The 16,121-nt window shown below is 40.2% G+C and overlaps 1 pseudogene; it reads left to right on the forward strand.

Annotated features, from left to right (window-relative positions):
- Positions 1-11,778: 11,778 nt before the first annotated feature.
- Positions 11,779-16,121, forward strand: part of LOC142032364 (cytosolic beta-glucosidase-like) — a 29,138-nt pseudogene continuing 24,795 nt past the window's right edge.

Raw genomic sequence — 16,121 nt, forward strand, 5'->3', positions numbered from 1 at the left:
ACGGACGGGGCCGGCCGGGGGACGAACGAGCGGGGCCGGGATGGGGGGGAGGGGGGGGAGGAAGGGGGCGCGGTTCGGCCCTGGCCTAGCTCCGCGGGGGCGGCGCCAGGCGCGGCCGCAGCGCTGCCGCCATGTGGTGCTGCGGGCGGGAGGCGCGGCCGCCCTCGTCTTTGTGTCGGGGCCGGGCGGGCTTCGCGCAGCGGCGGCGACAGCAGCGCCGCCTTCCGCCGGTGCCGGAGCCCCGCGGCAGCGAGGGTGCCCGCCGGGCCTAGGCCTCACTGCGCAAGCGCCGGGGTGGCGGCGGCCGCCACCGCGCATGCGCGTCGCCCGGTGGGGGTCGCGGCGGCGAGGTGCTGCTCTCCGGCGGAGGGGGGCGAGCGCTTCCCGGGCGGGCGGGAGAAGCGCCGTCCCGGCGGGAAGACCCTGGCCCGTTCCGCCGCCGCGCCCTCGGCAGGGCCGTCGGCAGCGCTGGGCCCGCCCTCCGTCCTGCGGCTCCCCGCGGCGGCGGCGCTGCGAGCGGTCGGGGCCTTCCTCCCGCCGCCTCCTCCGGCGGGGGGCTGTTTGGCCGGGCCGTGGCCTGATCCCCGATGGCCGGTGTCTTTGCCCTCCCCAGCATCCTGTAGAGCCGAGGGTCCCTTTGACACTTCGTGGGCCCTGTCCCCCTCGCAGTGGCAGGGTGGAGTGGTTTGGTTCCCTCTCCTTCGCTAAAGTGCCTTTCCCCTCGCCCCAGCTCCAAATCGGTGGTGGTGCGGGAGGGACTGTCGCCGTTCCCCTGTCTGCGTGCTGAGTGGCTTTCAGTACTCCTAACGCCAAGCATCCTGTGCCTGTAAGACATTTGCCCTCACATCCTCCCTGTAAAATGAGGTAACCCTGTTATTCCCACCTGACAGCCAAAGAGCCAAAGGATGGTAAAGTTATTTCAATAACCTCAAATGTGAAAAAAAACCCATCTGCCTACAACGTGTCTTTTCGTTGCACACTTGGGACTGCTTTTCTGGGTGTAGTTAGGTCATGTTCTCACATTTCTCTGCAGCCAGGACAGCCAGGCATAAATGCCTTTGTGCCAATGACAGCTGAAATTATCGGTATGTTCTTTGCCTCTGGTAGGTGTGAGGACAATAAAATAACTGTTAACCTAACTCGCAATCAAATTACAAGAACTGGCAGCACCTACTTTAAAAATGTTAAGAGAGACTTTGCAGAACCCATAGGAAGTTCTGATCCCTAACCAAGAATTCACAATGCCCCATCCTTACAGAAGAGCACTGGCAAATAACACACTGCAAAATACCTGTTATTATGCAGAAATGCAATTTTAGGCATTGGCAAGAACAGCTGCCAAAATGAGTCTTACAAAGTCTTCAGCCTAAGGTGTCCTTGAATAATGTTGAAGCCTCAGGTTGCGACCCAGTTTTAAATGTAACCGAAGGAAAGATACAGGCAAACCATAGGAATTGTGCATTGGGGGAAGTAGAACAAGGTTACACTAATAACATCACAATTACCTGGGCGTGTTGTAGATACCCTTTACTCACCATCATGTCTTCTCTCCTCGATTGTATGGCCTCTTACAAATGAAGATAGAACATGTCCCACTTATTGAAATTGTTGACCAGAATGCAAAGAGGACACAGGTCCTTGAACTTTAATATTAGGTTTGTGTGCCACTGAGTCATTCAGCAGGACCAACCTGATCTGGGTGAGATGCAAGGCCACTATTACACTTGAACTAAATTAGGTCAGGACACAAAAATGCAAAGTTGACAATGCCTTTGTACTCTTACACTGCTGTTGTGCCAACTGTAAGAGAAGAGAGATCTAATTAGCATAAAACTCACTAGTGTAAAGTTAATTCTTCCCTTTTGGGCTTGCTTTGAAACAAATTCAAATTGCAGAGTGAATTTGTATTGGATCAGTGCTTTGTACCATGGAGCCCCATCATTTTTGATCTAGCACCAGGATTTTTAAAGCTGGATTGACTATATCAAACCAGGGCCCAAGATACTTCTTCCTTCAGAAGTAGTAGTGGGTTAAACAGTTCTTCCCTTTGGCTACTTTCTTCCCATAACCTTCAAATACTTCAATAACATGTTCTGATTCACTGCACAGCTACATAAAAAGTTTGTGCTGTGTTAGGATCAACACGGAGACAGGGCATACAGCTGCCTTTTCTGGCAGGTCTTCCCTTCCCCTTACTGAAGGGAACATTCCCATGTTTTTTCTGAAGCTACTTGCTCCTCTCCCTTGTCTTGCATTTGTGACAATGCATATGTTTTGACCCCATTAGTCTCCAGTTGTATCAGTGAGATAATCCAGATGGTCACATAATCTGAAGATGATGATGGAAGTGGTGAACTGTTGCTTCTGGTGACTGTGATCATAGATCATCTTAACTCTCGATTTTCCCATAATCCTGGAGAGACAAATTTCTTGCCACTCTGTTTCATCTTAATGTCATATCCACTTCCTTTCCTTCTAATTTATAGATTCAAGCATGTTACTTGCCCTTGATGTTTCTGAACTATCATCTGCTCTGTTCTTTCCACGACACTGAGACCACCCCTACTAAGATCTCTAACTGTTGATCCCAGTTGCAGGCTCCTACAATTTTAAATGATGCATCTGTTTAAACTGCTTCTATTGAAACCTTGAAGTGTTGTTGTCTGTTGATTTATATTCTCTTAGTTTGTCTGCTTCTGCAGTGAATGTAGTTCCAGGGCGTATTGTTCCTCACCTGTTTTCAAAAAGCTTGAAGTCTCCAAGCAAAAGGCTCTTCTCAAAGGCCTCATCTCTCTTCTTTCATGCAAGTTACTGCAACTTCCATTCCATGCCAAAGATTTGAAAAGGTATTTTCTTACATTGATTCAGGAAAGCTCTTAATCCAAAACATATGTCCCACAGGAGTCACTTAACAAATTTCATGTGTGGTTTTTTTGAACTGTGATATACCTTCGTCAAGTTTATGAGATCACTACTTCTATTGTAGTTGTAGTGGTCTAAGGATATAAGGACAAAGTTACATTGTACATCTGCTTCAAAAACCAGAAAGTCCTGTTCCTCCTAGCTTTCCAACAACCCCTCTACCTTTAGGTGATATGCCCTTTCTCTTGCTTCACCTGTGGTAGTCACCTGATTGTTCAGTAAACTGATTCAACTCAACAACTAAGCTATCCTTTATTTGAGTTTAGTTTTCTGCCAGGTTATTGAGTTGAATCAACTCAGGGAAGGGTTAAAAGAGTGCCAGATCTGGAGGAAGGCGAGGGCACTAGGAAGAGAGTGGAACCTCCCACCAGGGCTGCAAAGTAAGCCATCCTATGTAATTTCAAGAAAGATAAGATTTGTAGAGGGAGGCAATATCTTTTATATAGTAGATGATATAGCTGCAAAAAAGGGAGCAAGCTGTTCCCAAAACTTACTTGCTATAGCTGGGGTAGCAGCTACTGTAAATATTACCTCTTTCTGCAATTCTTCCTTCTTTTTCTGAATTGAAAAACAGTGAACTTTCTTTGCCTCAGACCCCTCCTTCTCCATCAGTGTTGGTAATCTTGTTGGTGCTGGTAATGCTTTACTTGAGGTGAGGCAGTAACTTGAACTTTATTGAATGCGCTTTGCTTCCAGATTGCAAACAATTATACTTTGTCCTTTTCTGTTGTTTCCCTTCCCTTCATAAAATTTGCTACTAGTACATTCAATTTTGAAAATTAATTTTTCTACTCTTCTTTCTAGTCTACTAATTACTAAGTTTTTGTGTCCGAGATATTAAGAAGAAAAGTGTGGGAAAGAGGGGAAGGCACAGAATTTCTTATCAGTATTTATGTGTAAACAAAGGTAGCTTTGGCAGCACTTCAAATCCTTCATTTGTCTTCAGGTCAGAGAGATAAATAGGAGCTTTTAAGCGATTTTTGTCTGTCTTTCATTCTGATTCTTTTCTTTGCTTACTCTTGTCCTTTGCTTTTGTCAGTTCAGGTTTCACATCTCTGCACATTTTTCTGGGCTATCATCACCTTCACTGAAATGATTGCTCCCTAATTCTCCTCTCAAGGGACTCCCATGCTGCCAGTACCTTCATAACTTCTCTTTTTTCCTTCTCACTGCCACGGAGTCTTCTACCTACCACATTTCATCTCTTTCCTTAATGGATTGGGACATCATCAGTTATGTTTTGTTTGCTACAGCAGTTGTCAAGGAAGAGGAAGCATTTGGTTGCCCTCAGCTATGTCTGCAATACTGTGGTTATTTGCTATTCCAAGTAGAGGGAGGTGATGATAACTGCTGGCACATGTTGGCTTGCTGTTGGTAACCACTAAATCCAAGCAGGCACAGAGTCACCTTACTACAACAACACAGCTGCAGGTTGTAGGATTATATCCCTGCCTCTGTCAGACAGTTCATTGAGTTACCCTAAGCTCTGCTGTTGCGTGTGACAAACACAGGTATTCACAGATGCTTGGTTGATGTTTATCATGTTGGACATCCTCCATTTGTTCTCATACACAGAGATGTTCTCTGCAAGGCCCTCTCCCCAGTCTACTGCAGTCAAGGGTCAGAGATCTTCAGTGTCAGTAGTATAACTGGGGAAAATACAGTTTTTAGACTCAGTTGGGAGTCTGAGGAGAAACACTGTTTCCCTTTACCTGGTTGTTCCTTTAAGTAGACATACTTCAAGAATGCTTTGGCAGAATACCAAACATTAGTTAGCTTAGTTTGTATACCTATTATGGAAAACTTTTTGGAAGTGCTTAAAAGGAGAATGCTCTCAAAGCTCTTTATTTAGAAGTCTCTGGGTTTGGTTATCAATAAATCCCAAATTAAGCCAGAATTAGACACTGAAATTTTTTATATTAAAACTTGAAATATCACCAGTTGTACTTCTGCAGAAAGAACAGTCAGGCCCTGAAGATTTTCATGCTTGATTTTCATTATTTTCGTTGCCTTGAGTGAAGGAAAAAAACCCCATACTGTGTGGATTTAGCAGACTCATACAGGGATCTCACTCCTCTCCTGCTCTTCTAGTATATAATTGCAGATGGAACACTGACTTTGAAATACACTCCCATCACTAAATTTTTGAAAGTAATGTAAGCAGCTCAACAATATGTAAAATATGTTGTGCAAGGTTTCTTTTTGACATGTATTTCCATCACTACTTTTTCAGTGTTTGGCCTCCAAATAATTGTTTCATATAATTTTTAAACCTCTTGGCTTTCTATATATCTGATGTCAGTTTTCAATAAAATAAAGGTAAAGCTATAGAAATATGTATTTGCATGGAAGTTTTCATACAACCTTGCATTAAAAATTTTGCTAAAATGTGTAACTGTCATTTCACCCCCTTCTGAAAAGATTGTCATCAGTTAGGCACATTACTCAGCATTAATAAGCTTACAGGCTTCCAAGCAATAATTGCTAATAAAAATGGAAATAAAATAGTTTCCCTTCTACTCCTTGTTAAACATTGTTAAATATTGAATAGATGCTATAATGTAAGTAGGATCCAAACCCACCGAGTTGTGGGGAAAAATTAGTAGAGAAAACAAAAGCTGAACTACTTCATTACTAACACATCAGTGCCTATGGCTGAAAAGGCGGCTATGGTACTCCAAGATGGTAGTGATTACGTCTAGCTAGATAGATGGGGATTTGCACTGTTGTGTGAACAATGCATATGAAAGAAAAGCTGTCTGATGCTTAAGCAATTCAAATGGTTCAGAAGTTAAACTTCCTTAACATGAATACTTTGAAGAATTTCCTTCACTCCCAAATCTTATCACCTTAGATTTTACAGAACATTAACTCTAGAAAAGTCCCAATTTTATTGGCTGCGTAATGGCGCCTGAAGCAAGAGATTCTCTTTCTCTTCCCTGCACAGTACCTCGAACTCAGGCAGAAAATTCAGAAGGAAAAACAGAGGGGAAAAGGCTAATGTGACAGTTAAAGAATATCAAAAAGCTACACTGGCCAGAGGCAAGCGGCAGCCGAGTCCCACACTGGCATGGGACTGTAGCTCAGCCAATATCCTACAGGACTGAGCCAGGCCTGGGCGATAGTCAAAAAAGCAAAAGGGGAGGATGACAAGAAGCACATCTGGGTGTACCTGCAGCTGACGAAGCAGGAGTTACAGACACATCGATGACAACAAGTAACGTGTTGGCCTTGAGACAGAGGCTGGGGTCCTTGCTGTCAAGTAACCAGGATGCATCTGCACCCTATATGGCTTAAAGACACATGACACAGCCAGCAGCATGCAGAGATGCAAAAAAAGCAGTAAGTGGGTAGGAGAAGCGATGTGTCTTACCGTGGTACGCCTTCCGAACTCAAACCAATACCTTTCAGCAGGTGGAGCCACAGCAGTAGGTTATAACATGCCTATCTGGTTGCAGAGCTAGCACTCCTGTCGTTAGAGAAGTGATCTTTGTGGCACCCTCAATTACTAAATAGAAACATGGTCCAAACAATCTGCAGTAAGACTCATACTGGTCTTTTCTCCAGTACATTTTATCCATAGGATTACTTTTAGTTCTGGTAAGCGACCACAAGCCATGAAAAATGAAGCAATAGGAAGCATGATAATAAATAGCAATTAATACATCATTATAGGTTTGCTTCACAAGGCAGAAGGAAATGGGGAAAACAATGCATTTTGATGTCAACATCAGCAAAATTTCTGGATCCTGCTTTTGGGTACTTAATCATCCTGACATCTAGGCACTTTCATGGGAGTTTCGGCAGTAAAACTATCCAGGGAAAACTTTTTGTTCGAGCAGGCCCCACAGACTACTCACTCTTTGTATTTTTCGAAACGTGATTTTGTCTTGATAAACACAGCATGGTAAACATATTCCACATTGTGTTTTGTACTTCCTAGACATTTTTTCAATTGAGATTTAAGTATTTAATTTAGACTTCATTAAACAGTTATTATATATTAAACAAATAGCAACTACATACTAAAGCATATTTGCAGAGTATTATGGCTATGCAATAGGTCCATATCAATTTCACTGTTATGAATCTATTATGTAACATTTAATCCTTGCTGAATGTTTAATAATCAGTATTCAAATAACATACATTAACTGTCCTATTAAATCTAAATTAATTGTGGCTCAGGGAACATTAATTTAAAAGGTTACCTATTTTCCCAGCAGATCTGATCTTTGTTTCATATTTTTCCATTAAAATTAGTGTTAAAGACAGAGTAAATTTGTTTCATTTAGAATATAGTTACTAGTTACTCTGAAAACCTGTGAATCACGTTCTGCCAAGCTTCTCTGCTAACAGCGATATTAAAGATTGTCTCTCATTTTCTTGCAGTGTAATTAGCATTACCTGGAGATAATAAAATATCACATATTTGTTTAGGAAAGTAATCCCTATTGACTGAAGGAACTGACATTCAGCAGTTCATTAAAATCACTGAGTCAAAATTTGTCTGTGGGATTTGCATATTCTGAGTTTACAAAATGACCAACTCTCAGGAAGGGATGTAAGATTGAAAATTTTTGAAATACTTTCTTCTTTAAATGAATCACCACAGAATTGATCTAAAAGTGACTGTATCCCTTGCAGTCCTCTGCATAACAAATGTGAGAAGCTGCAATAATGCTGGATTTAGACCTTAGAGCAATAACTGGCATCAGCATGTTTTGATCCGAGAACAGATGTTTCGTTGGAGAAAGGGACAAGATTCCTTGAAATTAATGCCATAAGAAACTGTTGAATCATATAGTCTAACATATACTATAAGAAGCCATCAAAAGCCAGTATTGACCTCAGTAAATTCTGATTCAGGCTCTCTAGAAAGATATTTCTGAGAACATTCAGAGCTAGAGAATTCATTGCTTCTTTTAGTAATCTATTCTCAGTGACTGTTCACCTTCAGTTTTAAAAATAAATATACCAGTTTGAACTTTTCTGCCTTCGGTTATGCTATTTTTAAAAGCTAGTATAAAGGCATTATTCAGCACCCTGTATCTAATTCTCAGTATTGTATCCATACACCCTAATCATATCACCTCTCAGTCTTTTTAAAGTCAAACAATCTCTGTCATACAGAAGTCTTCTCTTCTGTGGATCTTTTCTTCACTCTTTCCAGTTTCTGAACACCCCTAAAAAATGCAGTCACCAGAACTGTATCCAGTATTCTAGTATACTAGTCTCATCAATGCCGTATAACTTCTTGGTTCCTACTTATCATTATTTCCAATGATTGTGTTTTGTTTTTCTGCCACTGCACTTTGAGAATCAGTGTTCAGGACCCCACTGAACAGTCTGTTGTTTAGTAGATCTACTTTGAATTCTTTGTCCTATCTAGATACCATGCCTAGATATATCTGTGTATGTGGCAATATGAAGTTGCATATAAAATTTTAAATACAAACAGTATAGCAGGCTGCTCTGTGTATTGCATGTTGGTTTTGCATGGAAGACTCCATGTTTCTGAAATCAAACCTTTGATGTTCTACTGATAGACCTATTACATTGATGCTATAATAACATCTAACATCCAAACCAGAAGCACAGCAGAACAGTGTTCTGGCTCTTTTTACCCAAACCATTCTCACTGAAACATGCAATTTTCAAATTAGAATCATAGTGTAATTTAGATTGGAAGGGACTTCTTTATGTCATCTGGTTCAGCTCCAGCTCTGAGCAGGGCCAACTTCTATGTTAGATTAGGTTGCTCTGGGCCTTACCTAGTTCTGTAGAAGTTCTTATCCAAGTTCCATGCAATTTGCCATGCTACAGTTCTAAGGGATCAGTATGATTACCCTGTACATATTATCCATCACTGTCATGTGGCATTATTTATTTCCAGAATTGAAATGAAAATGTTGGATAGTACTAGAACTGAGTGTCTCATGAGACACACTAGAAACATCTCAATGTAAGGAATCTTTAAATGTATTATTTATTGAAGGCTTAACCTGAAGAACATGTATCCTATTGTTAACATATAGCACAGATTTCTTTTAAACCTGAATGCTGTTTGGTATGGTGTTATAGATATGATTTCTCTGAGTGCTACGAAGTTATCTCAATCATTCAAAGTTTGTGTCAAGAAAGAATGAGCTCAAATATATTTAAGAGATGTACTTAAAAAACTGACAAATATTAATTTATAATTTTTTCCTGTTGATCAATTCAATCCTGTGTTGACTTTTGCCATACTTTTCCGGATTAGAAGTTCACACAGGTCATTATGCTTTGAACACTGGAACAACAGTAATACTGCTTCTGTTCTCTGGAATTCATTCAGCTTTACAAGACATATTAAATTGAACATCTCTGAGTAAGAGAGATACTTAGCAGACTCTCCTTGGAGTCTCAGCAACAAGCTAATTCAGCACTGAAAAAAAAAAGTATTCTTTATAGATGTTGTGTGACATTCTCCATGGCCACAGCAAAGAGACAAAATCAAATGTGTTATTTTTACAAGACACAAGACTTCCAAATATGAAATATGTAGTTTTCAACTGTATTTTCTCCACTTCTGTGCAGACCTGTTAAGTTTGTCCAGTAGTTCCTATTTTGCAGCATCCTGCAGCTGGGCTTTTTTCTCATAAGTTTGCAATGCCATGTTGTAGTTTTTCTCCCACTCTATAGCACTGCATGCCAGATGTGTCAACTACCTGCCTGTCACTGGCAGGCAAAGTCACAGAACAGGACGGAGGCTAGCCTGCTATGCTGCATCAAGTGAGTGGTCACAGGATTGCTGTTAAAAAGCACATTCCTGAAGTGCAGGCTAGCATTGAGCCTCTCTGGCTAGCTTCACATTAGGTGCATAGAATCTTATTAGAATTTGAGTCTCTATTTGCTGCAGAGATAAAACAGTGTTGGTGAGGACTCTTCCACAGCTCCTTCTAGGGTCTTGATCTTCTGGTGCTCTCTCTCCCGTGAAAGTTAAATATTGAGGGAGCTGATGGCACTAACTGCCATGAAAGAGAGCAAACCTCATAATCTTGTCCAGCGTGAGAAAATAGGGAGTGTTTAAAAAGAGTTAAATTGCATTAGCTAACAAAATAATATAGGCAGATTTACTACCCTTTACATTGTTTAGCTGTTTGTGGCTGACCATTGAGTTTAAGGCCAAGATCCAAAAAGCTGATGAGATCTGGGTAATAAATGTCTTTGCGGGTTAGTTCTCAGCTGCTTAAGAACCAGATATTTTATGTTTCTCTGCACTTCTCAAATAGGGCTCATTTTCTTTGTCTTGATAGCACTCAGTTTCTGTTTCTCATATAGAGCCAGAGATTACATCATTTCTGGCTCTTGCCATCTATTTCTTACTGTACTGCTTTAACACTGATGTTGTAGCCCTAGCTGTAGTTTGACCAGAGCAGCAATCTTTAATCTCAGCTGATTCATGGTCCAAAAATACTAAGCAAACAACAGTGCCAAAGTTTTACTTTACTGTCCCTCTCACCCTGAAGAAATACGCACTTAAGGAAAACAAGTAGTACAGGCAACAAGAGACGGCATGGTCTTGTAAGCCAAAGATAGAAGCCACTTCTCTGGTCCGCTTTAAGCAGAACTTTGTTCTTTGCCCACAAAAGTAATTTGTTGATCAAACTAGATTTTATTAGTCAAGTGTTACTGTTTACTGCTTAGTTTAATATCCATCTCCATTTCTTTGCCTCTGGAAACCAAGGGGAGGCTAAAATTATATTACAAATTAAAAGAAGAGAATAAGTGAGGGTTGAGGAACGATGAAGAAGAATTATAGGCCACTAAATTTAACTTCAATACCTGCCAAATAACTAGAACAATTAGTAAAGCAAGAGCAATCAGTATGTAAACAGCTTGAAGAAAATGCAGTGATAAATCGGTAACACATTTGTAAAAAGCACAAATCAAGTGAAACCAAACTAATTGGTTTCTTTGGTGGAATAATGAATGCATAAAGCAAAAGTGGTAGACACAGAATTTCTTAATATTAGTAAGACTGATACTGGTTGCACATGGCATTCTCAGAAATAAGCTAAATAAACTTGGATTAAATGAAACCAGCTTAAAAAGAATACACAGGTAAATAAATCAAACAGTGAGAAACTTTATGAACAGTTGAGCTGGTAGCTGGGAGGAGATCAAAAGCACTTTAGATGAGCAAACATCTTACATAGCTCAATTTAGACATGAAGGGGTTTTATTTATTTTATTTTTTTTAAAGACCAAAAACCACCATAAAACAGCATCTAGTGTAAGACACACCTAAATACAGAAACTGAGCAGACCAGCAAAAATGACAGCCATTTTGGTTGTATGCCAGCACCAGAATAGCTTACATCAGCATTGTTTTTCTGCTACACAGCTGAGTTTCTTTATTTAGATGTATTAAATACTCCAAGGCATATCTAAATAGAGCTTTGATTACTGCAGGATTATCTCAAATTTATTTATTGACATTGCTTCTGTTGACTGATATTTCTGTCCATTCATCTAAAAGTCGCATGATTCATAAAATGTTTATGCCTTTTTGTTGTGACTGAGTGAGAAAAGATGTCTAGTGGCATCACGTCTCTGGGAACTTTTGCTCTTTTTTTTCTTTATAAAAGCTAATAAAGATCCTTATAATTATCTGTTTGTATTTGCCACCACAAATAGGCATGCTATTGACAGCTTTGGCCACCTATGCATTTTGACACCTAAGAGAATATTTTGGATTTTAAGAATACAAAACAAAAACTTATTCTTGTCCCAAAAGCTGATGTGACAAGAGACAACAGGTGATAGAGATATGAGAGCCCAAGATAACAATGAGAGGGTTTTTTGACAGCAATGGTAGCAAGAACATCAGCTGCCTCATCATTGTCAAGATTTTTCGTAGCTATTAGAGGGAAGGAACATTTTTTAGAAGTCTTAAAGGAGGATTATCAGGTTAGTTTAGCAGATACTTATAAGACAACCTTCCCAAGTAAGAAGGGCATCACACACCTGAACACAGAGTGAGCTAATCAAATCTGACAATAAAACACAATAAATGTATTTTAGATATTAGACTAAAAATATAGTGTTGAAAGGAGACATCAGCTGTAGAAAAAGATTGAAATGCAGAGCACAGAGAATAAGCAGATGCAATTAACAAAGTGTTTTACACAAGAAAAAGCAAATACCATTATTTGTTAAACAGTTGATTTTGTCTGCCCACACAGAGCGCAGTAGTATTTATTTTAAAGTATAATGAATAGAACCAGTAAGATATAGGTGACAAATAAAATCCTAGTCAGTAAAACTTTTGCCATAGTAATTTCTGCACCCTTAATATAATCCAGATTGCACTGAGTTGAAATAAATGCAAAATTGCTTCTGACTTCCCCAGGAATGGCTTTGCACTCATAAGCATTGTGCCTACTAATTTCAGCCAAGTACCACATGACTTGAATAGTCAATTTTAAAAAGGGCAAGGATAAAATATCATTAGATAGTTTGGGGTTACAAAATTAGGAGCTTATATTTAAAATAATAGAAAAATCCTACATTGAGTTTTTTCAGTGGAAGTATCATATGTAAAGATGCAAAGAATAAGGAAACTCTGTTCTCCTCCATAACGAATGGTACCTCAAATGCGCATACTAGTACAATCACAATATTATCTTAAGATAAATTTAAGAGTTCAAAACATATAATAAAAATGAATGGAATTAGGTTCTTTCCCTTTGTGCTGGTTTTGGCTGGGATAGAGTTAATTTTCTTCACAGTAGCTGGTATGGGGCTATGTTTTGGATTTGTGCTGAAGACAGTGCTGATCACACAGGGATGTTTTCGTTACTGCTGAGCAGTGCTCACACAGAGTCCAGGCCTGTTCTGCTTCTCCCCCCACCCCACCAGGGAGCAGGCTGGGGGGGCACAAGGAGTTGGGAGGGGACACAGCTGGGACAGCTGACCCCAACTGACCACAGGGATATCCCACATCATATGACGTCGTGCTTAGCATATACAGCTGGGGGAAGAAGAAGGAAGGGGGAACATTTGGAGCGATGACGTTTGTCTTCCTAAGTCACTGTTAGGCGTGATGGAGCCTGCTTTCCTGGAGATGGCTGAACACCTGCCTGCCCATGGGAAGCGGTGAAGGAATTCCTTGTTTTGCTTTACTTGCATGTGTGGCTTTTGCTTTAGTTATTAAACTATCTTTATTCCAACCTATGAGTGTTCTCACTTTTTACTCTTCCAATTCTCTCCCCTATCCCACTGGGGAGGAGTGAGTGGCTGTATGGGGCCAAGCTGCTGGCTAGGGTTAAACCATGACACCCTTATAACTCAGGTTGTAGGTAGGCTTGTTCACTTCATAGAAAAGAATGACAGCAATGTTTAATAGCCTACAAATACAAATATATATTAGATTGCAAATACTGCTTGCAAAGAACAAAATAAAAGATACAGTCAAATTACAAAGGGGAAATTTTGTTTACAATGAGCAGACTAGATAGTAAATAAGAGTGACTGTGGGGTTGCTGTTACTGGAGACCAACATGGCTAGAGTTGATGCTGCAGTGTCAAAACAGAAGACCTGAGATATGTTAAATTCATCTCACCAAGCAGTAAGAGCATTGAAAAACTTCAACTTCCAATTCAGAGGCTACCACGATTTTTTAATATTCTGCCACTTAGGAATCCACATGCACCAGTACCTCTTTCTGAGGAAGTAATGTGCAAGGCACTTTTTACAAAAGTTGCTGGTAATAGTGCACCCTATCTAATGTCCCAATTTTTACATTCCAGCTAACTGCCAGCCTGTTTTAGACATCGGTGTTTTCAAGCAGCACGGTGAAGAGTACAGGGGTTACATGGGCTCTAAAGTTTACCATTCTTCCTTGTAAGTTATAATGGATTTAAATACTTAACTTTCTACTCAAGAACTAAACCCATTTGCTGTAGCATAGCTAAACAGATTTGTTCATAAGTAACAATACTTTCACTTAAAAAACCCTTACAACATCTGATTTAGAGAGGCCTGGTCAGATCTTATAGCTCAAAATACATTTTTAGGAATGTTTCCTAGAAGATACAGAAGGGTGCTTTTTACCCTTTTTAATTGAGAAGCTGTAGCATAAACATGTATGCACAAACACACACAGATAAATAGTTCTCAAAGAGTTTTAAAGTGTTTTTCAGATCTACCCCATAGAAATGCATTTGGGCACATGAACGTAAGTAAGAATACAAAACAAGATAACAAATGTTAAGATAATTATACATGTGTCCTTTCCGAATGCCTCCACCAAAAAAACGCAACTGCATAAGGCAGTGGGGGTTGTGTGATACCCTGAAGGTGAAGAAATTTGAATTACAGCTGCATATGAAATTTCAGGCTCAAATGCTTATTGCTCATAATTACTATTCTCCAAGTGCCAGTCTACAATGACAAAGAGAAAAGCCAGAACTTGGAAGATTTCTAAGTGAACTATTAGCATAATTTATTTTCAAAGACATACCTCCCACAAATCTCTACCAACATTTTTTTCCATCAAAGAGATACAGCTTCTGACATGTAGCAAAGAGTATCATGCAGTGGTCTACTACGCAATGGTCTAAACCAAGAATCAAAACCAATATCTGCATAAGACTAGGTGGCAGGAACAGGAAGATTTTAAACAGACAGAATTGTATTACTGGATGACATTTAGCCAAGGGAAATAGTACAATATGTATTATCTTAGTTTCATTAAGTCTAGTCAATCTAATTGCCATTTGCAATCTGGAAGAAAGCAGTTCTAACATAGCCATGATTCAATCCTCTTGTGGGACATGTATCCAAGACATGCAAGGCTCTCAAGACATTTATGCTGCACTCAAAAAAAACCCCAGAAAACTAGCTCTTGCAGATACTAGCTGTAGCAGAGACAGCCTATAACACAGCTGTGAATAGCCATGTGGCCATGGCAGCACCAAGATCAGTGCAACCTTGCTATCCAAATATTTATGCAAATCTTCAGTAGATTGCTAAGCACAATAACAGTGCTAACAGCACTTAAACTAGTTAGCTAGAAGTCTAACCTCTGTAAGTGCACAGAGCTAATCACAACCTTCATTAGAGCATAAATTTACTGCTGGAAGGAAGAGCATCACTCCTGACTTGCTGTTGAGATTCCCTGTTTCCTTAAAGTGGCCTTTTGTTCAGTTACCGACTTTGCTTAGTTTTACACAGAGTGAACAGACCTAATTACATGCAATTGTCAGCTTTGGTCCACAGGGCCTAAGCCTTCTCCAACCATTAGTTTAGACTGAGAGAAAGTTAATTTGCTCCCTGGAGGTTCATGGGCCTTCTTCTACGGCATCTTGTGCTGATCACTGCCACACACAAAATACTCACATAGGTGGATGCACTGAATCCAATCCAGTATATCACCCCTTATGATCCTAGCTGATAAACAGGTTCCACTGAAAAAGTACTAGTAGTGAAAATCCTAAGAGAAATGGGAAGTTGGGATGACCTTCTCAGGCCATGATAGCCAGCATAGGGAGGCAAATCTGCATGAACTACAAGTAATTTATTCATGACACAGGAAAAAAATAGTATTGAAGCTGAAGACTTCAGTTTATGATAAATTAAATTATCCTATACTAGTATGCTAGGATCCAGACATACATTTTAACATAACATCACCTTGTTTGTATGAATAATAGCAGTGTGCTAACATAGGTACGCTCATCTGAATTTCGCTGGGGCCTCCAGCTGCAATAACATCATTGTAAATCAAGTCTAACTTTACCAGGGTTACCCACTTTTCCCACTAGAAGCAGCCCTTTATAATCCACTATTGAATGATGACCATGGCTCTTAATTTTTGTAATGTAAAGGGTAGCTTCTCCCACAAGATTTTCACAACCTTGTGAAAGCTGAGTTCACCAAATGCCCACCCTGTTGCTTTCTCCACACCTTACCCCACCAGTCTGAGATGCAGTCAGATTTTATCTGGCTCTCACCGGACAGGAAACTTAGTGTTCATATCATTTTGTTTTAACTCAGAGCATAACCATATCTAATCCACTTCACATTGAATGATCTAATCCTTTGTGATTTTGGAGCTGGGTAAAAGAGCTGTTAAGTATTAGCAAGTTTATATTTCTGGCTTAAAATGCCTGGGGTGCTTGAGCTGACGCTCTGTACATCTGCCTTGCTT

This window comes from Buteo buteo, chromosome 1 (assembly GCF_964188355.1).
Source record: "Buteo buteo chromosome 1, bButBut1.hap1.1, whole genome shotgun sequence".
NCBI classification, from domain to species: domain Eukaryota; kingdom Metazoa; phylum Chordata; class Aves; order Accipitriformes; family Accipitridae; genus Buteo; species Buteo buteo.